The sequence below is a fragment of the Mycetomoellerius zeteki genome, unplaced genomic scaffold, assembly GCF_001594055.1.
Source record: "Mycetomoellerius zeteki isolate Tzet28-1 unplaced genomic scaffold, Tzet1.0 scaffold135, whole genome shotgun sequence".
Lineage (NCBI taxonomy): Eukaryota > Metazoa > Arthropoda > Insecta > Hymenoptera > Formicidae > Mycetomoellerius > Mycetomoellerius zeteki.
The window spans coordinates 4066011-4079263 of record NW_017256287.1 but is presented as its reverse complement, the minus strand read 5'-3'; positions in this window follow the sequence as shown (position 1 = coordinate 4079263).

Below are 13253 nucleotides of genomic sequence, written 5' to 3'. Positions count from 1 at the left end.
GGACGTCACGCGCAACTGCGGTAAACATACGACAAGTAACGTATCTGGCCTGTGATAAGCCGGCTGTGGGTCAACCGGCCTTCGATTTTTCACGCTCGGCGATCCACCGTTGTTGCAACCAAACTATTCACTACTCATTATCGCATCTTCCAAAAGTATTTTCACGACGCTGACAAGTCTCGGCAGTGGCACACGCACCAAGATGAAGACACGCACGTTCCCTGATAAGACGGCAAAGTTGTTTGCGAGATCAATGAACGGCCGAGAGATCGTCGCTAATTTGATATGCAATCGAAACGTGTCGATCCCAGCAATTCAAGGACAAATTTTTTGATATCAGTAATGAAGACTTCAGAATTTTTTCTTGATGAACAATCCTATGTCGCAATGCGTAATTCTTTAAACTGGGGGCTTTAATCTTTGATATCGACGATATCGTGGCCAAATTAGATAAAAAAATTCGCGGTATATGTATGAACATCGAAGATACTGGCGTCGGAATTATATATTGCAGGCAATGTTTCTTCGATTGAACCGGAAAATTTGAAACGCGTTAAATATGCTAAATCAAAGTTTTTTAATTGAATTATTTATGCGACACAATTATCATATATTAATGTAAAAAAAAAAACAAGTACAGTCGTAAATAAAATATATTTATTATTAAAACTCGATAAAATACTTTTGAGTTGCTCTTATGAATATTTATATATTTTGTGTAAATTATATATAGTTTCGTATGAATAATATCATACATTTAAAGTCGTAAACAATTTTTTTATCATCTGAGTTGCGATCATGTAACTTTTTCGTAAGGCGAAAAAGTAAAAATTTTTATCATTGAAGGTAATAAAAAAATTTCATTTTTCACGTTTCTGCCTTACAGAAAAAGTTATATGATCGTTATTCTCAACACGTTTTAAAGTTACTCAATCTCAATAACACGAAATAAAAATAAAAAATCACGAGATATCGCAAACAAATTTATAATACTGCTTAATATTGCAATACGTTTGTTTCTATAATTTGATTTCTATAATTTGGTACATAGTTCTCCCTCGTGGTTTCGACCCTCGCAATTATTTTTCAACTCGAGACAGCTTAAAGTCTTCGCAATGACGTTGCTTTGCCGATCTAATTAACGGCTTCACTGTTCGGGTCAGCAGTTACAAAGTCTCCGGGCGATACGGCCTGTTGATCGTACCTGTTATCTCGTTGAATTCGCGTAAGCGTTTCATAATAAACGAAGCGTTTCGCGTGGTGCAAGTACCCGAAAAATCGCAAGTCTTCTTGATCGAGGTTCTTATAATCGATACTCACACACGGCTTCGTGGCGACTGATAAATTCGAATTCTAACGGGCCCAGTTTATCTATGCGATTTTCAATCGTCTACGTAAATACAGCTGTGCTCGAGATAGCCATGCTGCTTCGCTATGCAGGGACTATCATTATCACTGAGACTACGATTATCAAGCTCTCGATTTAATTTCCCCGTCCCGCGGACTCTTATGTGCGATGCAGAGTGCAAGAAAGAAAAGCAAATATCGCTAAGTGTGAGAAAAAAGATGCTTTTACGATAATTATATATTTAATTTTTCTCATAAAAATGGCATCATCAAAAATTAAGCATATTAATGAAATGAAATTACTTTTAAACAAAGAAATTAAAGATAACTAGGCAATAAAGATAACTAAGCAAATTCTGCTGAAAACTGTAAAAATTTAGAATAAATTTTTAGATTAATTATATAATACATAAATAATAATCGAATAATTCATTAATTAATTATAAATTAATTTAAAAAAATGATTTATACATATACTTATAATATAACATACAAATAATAATTAAATTTAAATTTAATTCCACAATTCTTATTTTGAAAAATTTAATTTTTATTCCAAATCGAGGGGGGTGGTATTCATTAATAGCTAACAGATTATTTCCCAATTATTCAATCACTAAATGCCGAAAATATGAAAAATAACAAATCAGTCTTGTTCAAATTAGGTTTTGTATTCTTGTTGTCGAGTTTGCGAAAAGTCTCGAAACTGATTAAAAAATAATCTTTTGACGCATAAACATTTACACGTCATCGATTGAGCCGAGACGAGGATAATAGCGATAATTTCTTGCTAATGTTTTCGTAAAATGATAAAACCGAGACCGAGACCGAGACGTTCGTAACGTGAATGCTGTGATATTTTTATCTTTCGAACTGCACGAAATAAAAAATGACAATAAATATAATAATTTTTAGATAAAACAGTTATTGCAACAATTTGCAAAATCGAAATAAATGAATGTCATGTTAAATAAATATTTTTTACTTAAATATGACGAACAGACTGGGAGAATGCTCTATTTAAAATTTGACGGTTTTCTTAAAAAATTTTCAAATGACACACATTACTGAAACTCCGCGAATTTTTCGGCAGGGCATTCTCAAAATAATTTTACATTAATTGGTTTTGGTCTAGATCCCGTTTCCGGCGCGCGTCAATCTTTGAACGAAAATTTGCGGAACGTGTACGTACGTATGCAGAACGGGCAGATGCGGCGTGTTTGCATTTTGCTTCTCGAACGACTCGCTCTACCGTGCCGATCTCGGACGTGTTCGCCGACGCAATGAAGATCGCACGCGATATAGGCTTCCGCGCGGCAATAATACCGGTTGCGGTATTCGACGAACGTGCCCGCCATACAGGAGCAATTTCTTGCCAATGTCGAACTGGCCATCCAAGAAGGCCCGAAAAATCAATTTTATAAATGGGAAGATAAAAGGGGGTACATTTATTATAATTATAAATAAATACGCGCATAATAAAGAGGCAATTATGTTATATATCTAAAAAAAGAAAATCCGATGTTGCTTTTTGTCAATACGAGAATGGCTCGTCGTTAATATTGCGTGCAAATTTGTGCATAATACGCACACGTGCTCCAACACGAACCGATGGTGCATGTTATACGGTGTAAACGGTGTAAATCAATGATGTTGAAGTTTTTCTAACGCGCCAACGTGAGATACGACGTTGTGAATTATCGTCACTATTATGATTGCGTCTTATCGACGTGAGCAAACGTGTTGTACTTACTTCTAGATAATATGCAAGGTTTATAAGATATTCGAAATCGTACGTTAAGAATTCGTAAAAGAGACATATTTATTTTCAGAAAGAAATTCGCTTCCAAATTTATGAACGATTTAAATATAACAGAAAATGTTACAGAACTTTTTTGTTCGTAATACTTCATATCATAAAAATAAAAGTTCTGCGTATTTTTATTTATAGTTAACTTATTTGTAAACTTATTAGCTGGACTAGGAAAATTACTTTGTGAAAGTATAACTAATTGCAGTTACAGTTCTGTTCTCTAAAAAAAGTAACTAATTACCGTTACAAATTATCGATTCTAACAAGTAACACGTTACAATTAGTTATTTAAAAAGTAATGAGTCATTAGATTCAGTTATTTTTTGTTAATTTTTTCTAATTTTTTTGCATTGTTATTTTAAATACAAGAATCTTATACGTTCCTAACGTTATTAAATTATTTTACTCATTTAATAAACATTTAATTATACTCTATATTATTTATAAATTACTATATACACTTTGAATCAAAATTATGCGATCAAAATATTAAGACACGTTTACACACTAAAATCTTAGTTTAATTTTTAATAGACATTTATAGAGTGTTGATTATTAGGAATAAAGATATATTCCAATTACGAGAAATAATTACTGATTGTTCACTGAACATTTCATTTTAGTCTAAATGTTAATAAATGAGTTTGATATAAAGTAACTGTAAAAGTAATTATTAAATTAGTTATTAATTATAAAAAAATTTAACTAAGTTAAGTTACAGTTATAGATGGAAAAAAGGAACGAAATTAAATTACAGTTACTGGAAAAAAGTAACTCTTCATTACAAGTAACGAGTACTTTTCAACCTTGCTTATTAACGAAGCATATTACTAAACCGGAGGTTATTTAACTTTTTTGTGAAAAATTACGTGCTCGATGGCTATATGTATATAGAAGGTATTTGCTTCATCAGACTAATTGAATAAATTATAAATTAAAATATATAAGATATATATATATAATATATGATTAAAATATTATCGTGCGCGTCAATGCGTGTCGAATTTTTGCAAATTTTATATTAAAGTAAGGATTCGATTAGGTACATCGTTCGCGAGAAGATACTTATTATTAGATTCAAATTTATAATTTTTTTCTCTGATGTTATTTGAGAAATGAGTAGGTTGTACAGATTCAGACAAGATTAAATCAAGCGAAACATAACTCGTAGTTAATAGCGAAATAAAATAAGAAATTTACTTCACATTGTCGATTCTTTCAGAAATGTAAAAATTTAAAAGCAATGAATATTGCTTATCAAATAATTATCAAGAAAAGTTTTGGTCTCTGTGTCAAATCTTGGACCTCACTTTGAGAGATAATACGATGATCTTGTTACGAATCCAAATTTTTGTTAGTAACATTCAATTTAAATTCAATTTAAATTCAAAATGTATGTTATGCAAGTTTTTTCCGTATACATTCGTACGGAAGACAACTTCTGCTTAAGGAAAATATCAACGATCTCGTGTGAACTAACTATACTCGATTACGAAGTAGACGAAAATAATGTAACGGAGATCGTCGAGCGACAAGGAGGAGACTTGCTTGAGTTACACCGCAACGAGAACGCTCGCGCGGCTTCGCTTTTCCACGGCAGGTGTGTGTGCGTAACTTGTTGCTAAGAGGCCCGCGGAAATTCGCACGCGAAACGGTGCGAATCGCCGACGATGAGGATGCGCGCATGGGCGATACGAATGCGGAACCAGCGGTCGGTCTTTGAGAAGTTCAAATAAAACTTATGGAACGAAAATTAAAGAGAATTATAGCGTCGTCAAAAGAAAATTTGCAAAAATTCAGAATAGCCATATTATACGTTACATTAATAGTTAATGGTAAATAATAAAAAGGCGATAATTTCTAACTAAGCAGATTTCTCAACTTGATTAATAAGGCTTTCCTAACTTTTGCGTCGATTATGTCATTATAAAGTAATGATTTCGATATTACGCACTCAACATTGTGTTATCTTCTACCTTCGGAAAAAATTTCTTTAATGCTTTTTTGTTAGAACAATAAAGGTGTTTTATCTATCGATAATCGTGTTAGATATTTAAGTGTTTATTTCCTTTATGAATTCTTCTTGTAAGCGAAAACTAATTCGAAGAACTACTTTATTCTCAATATTAATTTATTAATCGATAATTATAATTTGCATTAAAATATACGAATACGAAGAAATAGCTTTTTTTGTATAGAAAACAAAAATTGAAATAACGTTCCTTAATAGAATGTAAAAATTAGAAAGAAGATTAGAAATTCAATAACTCTTGCTCATCTCGTTCGAGATAAAAAAAGATTTCGATTTTGCCATGTAAAATGTTCTTGTAATAAACCATCTATTCGAATTCATAAAAATAATTATAAATGACCAAAGTGTGACGATCCTGATGTTTAACCTTGAAGAAATTCTCTGATATCTTGTAGCATCGGGGTACGCGAACTTATATCCTCGTACTTTCTCACTTCTTATCTCGTTTCCGTTCGATTACGTTGCGTTATTATTTGACGCATCCTCTTTAAACAAAGATGCTAATTTTCAATGTGAATATCGCAGAATCTTGATTATCCTGCGAAAAGATATAAACCAAGAATTTTTCAAGTTCAGCTTGTTTCATAATAATTTTTAATAAATATTTATGTTCACGAAAGAATGTTAGCAATGCAAAAAGAAATTTTAGGGAATATCGGAATAATAATTTTACAAAGTAACTGGCAAAACAATATATGTAAACAAAGAAAAATAATATGCCTTAATAATAAGTTTTAATATTAAATCGTGGATGAAATTTACTGATTTATAAGTATATGAAGACAAAGATCTTTGTATTAAACTGAGTAATCATGTGTAGAACTTGACAATTCGACAAGTAGAAAACAAATACGTTGCGCTCGCAACGTTGAGTATAAAAATTTTGAAAATTTTAAAATTCGTTTCAATATTAACGCCAATATAACACCATAAATTCATTTCAATTGATTTTAAGAAAGAGCGTTATCTTAAATTATTTATTATCGATTCCTCTATTGTGATTACTGTATCGAAGGACGTCGATTGTTCGGTTAAATCTTGAATATAAATAAAGTTCTTGGTATGAGCTCAGCTATTAGGCACGAAATCAAGGTATTCCACGCTTCGGTACTTTCAAAACTGTTTATTTCAACTAATGTATCTCGTGTCGACCGGTACGTAAGCTGCTTATATTGAGAATGATGTAAGTTTAGTTCTGAAACACTACGAATCTCCATAAAACAATGCGGGTGGAAAAATGTATGTATTCATATCAATTTTTAAAAAGGACGAAGATTAGATAAACACTAGCTTCACGTCATTCCTAAGATAAGCGACTAATAAGAAAAAGGCTAAATATTTACAACTTTGTAATCTTGAAAAAAGGTTCTTTAATCTGCTATTGATTTAATCTGCTATTGATTACCTCAAATTATTGGAATACGCCTGAGAATTCTCATCTTACAGATGTAGCAACAGTGTTTCAAATTGCAATACCAAAATGTGCTTGATTATGTATTGATTACACGATTATCGACAAAAATTAATTTCGTACAAAAGTTGCATTCGATAAGAAATCTAAAATTGCGGAAATCGTTTCTAATTTTCCTATTCTTTCATTGTTCTTTTTTTTCGATACTCATCATTATTTCTGACGCTATATTTCGGTTGATATTTTGCATTTAGAGACAGATATCGGCTTATCATGTGTGATCATGATATTTCGTGGCAAAAAATTTATTAATTGACTATCACCAGATTTTCTGATCTTGAGCTAATTACTGAAAGTACTAAATGATTCGATGTTAGAGCAGTTGCCATCAAGCAAAATATTTGGATTTGATTTTCAAACAAACTATCTCGCGTATATAACATTCAGAACCTTAAGTATGAAAATATTTCATCTTGATACGAAGTATACAAAGACATTTTAATCTCAAACTAAAGATGAGTCAAGAACTATTTAATTTCTAACTATAAGAACAAACAAATTGTGATACTATGTGATAATAAATTATCTTTTAGAAGACAAAAATCTATATAAACAGTCGTAATAAAAATAAATAATTTTGAAAACAAATTAGAATAGATATTGATATAGACTCTAAAATAAATATTGACCGATAGCTTATAATCTTCCTGATAAAAATTCTAATTGTCACAAAACCAGTTTCGAATTTTTGATCCACACGATTATGATGCAATGAAAAAATCAATTATAATTTCTTTAATATAAATTGTGCAAAAATTCGTTATATATGATAATAAATTAATCATCCATATCCATATTCATATTATTTATGTCATATATTTTATCATTTCTAATTTTGATTTAACCCTTAACTCGTCGTGGAACCATTGGACCTATATTAAATTTTTTAATGTCTATCAAAGAGTCTATTAATATGTTTTAAGTAAGAGTCAATACAATACTAATTTTTTAGTTTTTATTATTAGTTTTGATTAAAAATAAATAATAAAATGAGTATAAACATCAAAAAGATATAATAAAAACGTTTCCAAGATTAATGATTTCTTCATGACATCAGTTAAGAATTAATTTGTTAAATGAATAATACTTGATTCACTAATATATGTACTTTTATTACAATGTAAGGTTTATCGTTAGCAAAAACATTGATCGCTTCTTTTAATTTCCTAATTATCTCACCGGTGCAATTATCTATACAGCACACTAATGTTGAATCAGTATCTTAGAATTTGTAAATATTGTAAAATATAGATTCAACTTCGCAAAATATAGATTCAATGTTGAAAAATCGTTCACATTTCAATATTGTTTCAGTAATTTTCTTCCAATATTCTGTACTGTATGGATTACACATGTATTAATTGCTGTAAACAATAAACACTATTCGACTACATATTCAATATGAATATTTCTTTTATGTATCTTTCAATTTTAAAAGTTTTTAGAATTATGTATAATATTTCGTCGTTCGCATATCGAAGTGGCTTTACGATTTGTATGTTTACACAGGATATGTTTCCTCGACCTTGGAAAACTAATTACTTCGTAATCTCCAACTCTGTACAAAATTATTTCTTTTTTATGAAAAACACTTTTATGGAAAAGAGACTCGATAATTTATAATGCAATATAAATTCGTATTTATTTTAATTAACACTAATTAATTACTCCCACTCGATTCGCACGGACTTAACTCGAGTACGAAATAAAGTCGATGAGTTTCAAAGAGTATATATATCGCTTTCGAATGAACGAATCCTCCTCCGCGCGTTCTCCAAACTGCGCATTACTACGGATCTACTAAATCTTGCGTGGACCATACCTGATCCGGGAAGAATACCTGAGAGAGATGGTTCAAAAAAAGAAGAATTTCCCAAAGTTTAGTTCTTCACGTATCCGGTCCCTTCACGGTCTCCGTAGTACCAAGGACACACAGAGACCGAGAAAGAAAGAGAGTACACCTGGTACGATACCAGATGAGACACTACCGCACTCATCACTGTACAACTGCGAATAGCAGCAACGACAGAACAGCCGCCACTCCAGCCGACGCACCTTTTGCGCCCCACCATGTGGTTCGATCCCCCTCGATGTGACCGAGCACAGCTCTACCCGTCTTCCAACATATGTAACCGGCGTACAAGACTGCGAGTGCCGATTGGCTCGTTCAAATCCAGTATTGTGACGTCAAAGACAAACGGCCGCAGCGTTACGCCGAGACGGATAAGAGAGAGGGCAGAGAGTGAAGAGAGGAGAGAGGCAGACAGGAGAGAGAGAGAGAGAGAGAGAGAGAGAGGACCGGTTCGCCGGTTCGCCATCCTCATTTTCCCTTGGAACCACGTCTTATACCCTGTCCTTCTACTTACATTTTCTACCGGTCGTCCGTCGTTTATTCGTTCGCCGTTCGTCGGTCCGTCTCGGATCCATTCGGATACTCTACTGCGAGTTTCCCTTCCATCACTCGGTAGATCCGTTCTTAACCGAAGCGTCGGAAGTCTCCTTCCTTGCTCTTCATTTCTCTCTCCTTTTCCCTCTTTTTCTACGTCGATCTCTCGCGTTTATAAGTTCTCGCGCCTGTTCCTTGCCGGTTTCCCGGTCCCGCTCTTCGGCGTCCTTCGCTTTATTCTTGTATCGCGCTCTTTTGAGGATAATCGGTTCAATCTTCCTTTTTTTTTTTTAATTGAATCGCGATCGCAAGTTCATCGGCGACGAGTGCCGATAGACGGCGACGTCGATGAACGTCCCCGCGGTCGAGCGCCTTTGCGAGTTTGTTCTCGAGCTTGTTCTTTGCGGTGTCTTTGGATACCGTTCGCCTCCTCCGCATCGCACGCTATCTTGGCGTTTTGAACATAGGCACTTCTGCAGTCCAGTCCACAAATGTTTAGCTTCTTCAAATTATAAAGATAATTTTCTGTTAGAAATTTTTTTTCCAATTACGTATCCCAGACAGCACAGAATATTTATGATAAATATTTATTATTATTCATTTTTGAAATGTTATATAAATATTTTATATATATCTTATATAAAGCTTTATTCGAAATATTATTAAAAGATAAACTCTCTCTCTTTCTAAATATTTAATGTAATATTTATGATAAGTATAAATAAATATTTCTGTTAAGTATTTTTTATTATGTCTTATTAAGTATTTCCATAGCATTTACTACAAGATTTATAATAAATATTACATAATATTTATAATAAATGTTTATGATCTATGCAATCTAAGATCACAAAATATTTACCAAATATTTAAAATAAGCTTTATAAATATTTTGTAAATATTTTATAAATATTGTGTGCTGTCTGGGATATCGAATGAGTAATTCATGGTACAACCACAAAAAGGAAACGATTATTCACTTTTATAATTTAGAGAAGCTAAAGATTTGTGACTCCCAACAATTGATTTTGAAAATTCGTCAGATACGTGTACGATTGAATACAATTTGACAGTCATCCGTTGCTGATTTATTTCTGTTTCTGTAAAATGGACTAGAATCCATTCATGTTTTTTAAATTCGTCGAGAGGAACATTTTCACCAATATTTGCACTGAGATAAATAAATGAGTAATCTACAAAAACTTATTGTATAATTTGAACTGTATCACTATCAACGTTTACAAACATGACCAGTAACGGAATACATGATACAGCAATATGATAGCCAAGTTGTATTTAATCGTATGCGTATCTGACAAATTTTCAAAATCTATTTTCTTGAAAATAGAGCCCCGAAGAAAGTTTATACCGCATTTTTTGTTTGTTTTTACATGAATCATTCCCTTTTTGATTGTACCATTTTTCTATAAATAGTACAAATCTTGTTTTAAAATCTAAAAAAATATTTCATTTATGTATCAATTATAAATTGGTAATGTATAATCAAGTATTTGATTAATTACTTTTAATTTCCTATGCAGTTTTGAACATGATATAATTTTGGAATAAGCTTTCCTGGAGTATTTTTTAAAAAGATTGGAGAGTATGTGTCTCTTTTAAAATTAATAGACAATTCTTTACTTTTGTTGCATACATTGTTAAATGTGTTAAACTTTTATTTGTAAACTTTTGGAGTCTTATATTACTAAATTTTTACAAAAAAAAATATTTCCTTTTTAATTTAATTTCAATATGTTTACATATAATTTTTATCATATTTACTCTTAAATATATACAATATATATTTTTAGCATTTTTCGAATTAACTGTTATTCATGATTTAAAAAAAATAAATTTAATTTAAGATGTTGCGCCAAGTTTCCCAATTTCGAATAGGGTCGCAAAGGATCAACATGTTCGAACTAGAGATCCTCTAATCATAGTTATAAAACCGTATGGTTCATGTTCCAGCAAAATCCTGCGAGTGAGAAAAGATATGTGCTATCTCACTCTACAGTAGTGCGAGAGAGGAAAGGATGTGCTATCTCGTTCTGACGTGAATTGCCAGAAAATGTTGAAATAAAAGGACCAATCAAAAATATCCCTCTATGGTCACTCTTTAATTAGAGGGTTTCTAGTTCGTATCCGAGTGTTGCGAATGTACTATGAGAATCAAACTCGATCGCTTTATGTGTGTACGTAAGAAACTTCAAAACTGACTAAACAATAAAATCTTAGGATTAATTACACTGATTTTATTGAGATTGATTGCGAGTGAAAGTTCATATTAATATTATATCAGAGTGAGACTTTTAAAATGTTATAGCGAATTCAGTTGAACGCACTAGTGCATATTAAAATCATTGTACACTGATTTTCATCTGAATGTAAAAGTGAAACGCAAATATGTCGAGTTATATAATACATATTTTAATAGCACAATAAAGTATATTGAATATTTTGTAGTTTAATCCGTTTCTATATTTATATTAAACACGTTTTTACATCAATTTGTGTACGATGACTTTAATGTGTACCAATGCGCACTGAGTACGTTCAATAGAATTCACACACCATTAGATTTTTTTTTTTAATATGATATTCTTTACAGAACATTCTGTTTAACAATGTGGTGATTGATCATAGTCACAGCTGTCGGACTAGGGTGTGGCGAACAAGGCATTTGGTTCATGTAAAAAATTTGATGGAGCTTAAAAATTTCCATATTAATTCATTCGCTACTAACGGTGACTACAATCACCTGACATCGAGCGCTCGATATATATTAAATGAAAATTAAAAAAATATATATAGGGATATAAGTTTTAATAAAATAATTGACAATTTTGCGGCTGTTAAAGCACGAAAAGTATTACTTCAAATAAAAAATTAATATTCTATGAATTTTTAGACAAGACTTAACATTATCTATATGACATGTATACTACACATATACACTCTAATTTTACTGTGATTTTAGTAAGCAGTAATTTCGTTCATTTGTAACGTACCTACATGTACCTACACTTAATCTGTATATTTCTAATGTATACTTGTACATGTGATTATACATATGTTTCTACTAAATTAATATTGATTATATTAAATATTACTAATTAATATTATTTTTCATTATATTTTACCTGTTGTAAAAGAAATTTTTTTTGTTTAAGGTTTAAGTACTTTTTGCCTCAGACGCCGAAATGTCTCGTCTCGGCTCTGGTCACAGCGACCAGTATCGAAGGTTTACATTGGATCCAGAAAGTTCTGTTGAATTCGCAACGTGGGCAGTCAGGTGCTTTTCTTCTTTTTATATAAAACAAATTTAGTATCATAATTCTTTTTATATATTTTTCAGCTCTTATTTTCTATTAAATATAAATTTATTCAATTCTTAATATAGCTTAATAATTATGCAATTATTAATTTAATATATCTAATAATAACGAATGTTTTTATTAAAAGCATATAAATTTATTTACGAATATATATTATGAATATATTTTTATTTGTTGTATTCATATGAATATAATTTTTCGAATTTTGTATCTTCGAAGTTGTCAAAAGCAATAGCTTTTAATTTAAGCCTTAATTTTTGTACGTTGATTCGATTATTTTAACAACTTCAGTATATATATATATATGTATATTCTTTTTGATTTATAATAAAATTATATTTACCATATAAAATTTAAGTCAAAGTATTTTTAATAAAATATTTTGGTTAAAACCTAAAACCATCCTAGAAAAATCCCACAGACATCTTTTGTCCGGTAAATGATTCTTTTCTGTACTGCATTTAAGTTTCTGCGTTATACTTGATATTTTTAAGTTAAATAAAATGTTTTATATGATAAAAACATAATCATGTATGTACGTAATATGTTTATAAAAGATATTTATGATATGTAAAATATCCTATGAACATCCTAAAGCGTCTTGAATATATCGAGGATAATCCTGTATCACTACCCATGCTGAGAATCGTATATCACTATCCATGCTCTACATTTATGTGGTTTTTTCGTAGAGGAAATGTACTTCGGTTGTTCTATCTCCTCGGATTAATAAACCTATACGGATTTCAATCACGGATCAAGTTTATGCTGTTTTTTTGCAAGTTTTCCTCTATCTATACATATACTTTCTAGATTTTAATCTCTATCCAATCTCATATTGCTTTTGTTCTAGTTGATATTTTTAA